At 37.9% G+C, this 356-nt stretch overlaps 2 protein-coding genes across 4 annotated transcripts in view; one reads left to right on the top strand and one right to left on the bottom strand.

The window, feature by feature from the left end:
- The window catches only part of LOC106874050 (ER degradation-enhancing alpha-mannosidase-like protein 3), a 344,953-nt gene that overhangs the window by 64,393 nt on the left and 280,204 nt on the right, over nucleotides 1-356 (bottom strand). The window lies entirely within an intron of this gene.
- Nucleotides 1-356, top strand: part of LOC106874461 (ER degradation-enhancing alpha-mannosidase-like protein 3) — a 193,216-nt gene that overhangs the window by 96,611 nt on the left and 96,249 nt on the right. The gene's annotated exons all lie outside the window — the stretch shown is intronic.

The following is a 356-nucleotide window of genomic DNA, read 5'->3' as shown; positions in this document are numbered from 1 at the left end:
AAGAATGGAACAAGAATATAACAGGTGACAACAAAACACTCGGACAGTTAGATGATACAAAAAAAGGACAGGAAAAAACACACGGGTCATTCATTTCAATCTTCAGTCGAGTACCAGATTGTCTTTGTAGTTTCAGCTGGTTTCTCTCAAGACTACTCTAATCTGGCTGGCCCCAAGAAAATCTAAGCTAAGAGCACTAGATTCTTTGGAAGAAAGCAAGTGAATGTATACGTAAACAAGGACAAAAAAACGGAGAAATGGAACACAATTAAAAATGCAACAACAGGACATTAACAACAGTTGTCTTTCGACTAAGGCTGAATTAAATTGTGTGTGTGTGTGTGTGTGAGTGTGTG

Source organism: Octopus bimaculoides, chromosome 1 (assembly GCF_001194135.2).
Source record: "Octopus bimaculoides isolate UCB-OBI-ISO-001 chromosome 1, ASM119413v2, whole genome shotgun sequence".
NCBI classification, from domain to species: domain Eukaryota; kingdom Metazoa; phylum Mollusca; class Cephalopoda; order Octopoda; family Octopodidae; genus Octopus; species Octopus bimaculoides.
The sequence above is the reverse complement of the archived record's forward strand: the minus strand, read 5'-3'. Positions and strand labels throughout refer to the sequence as shown.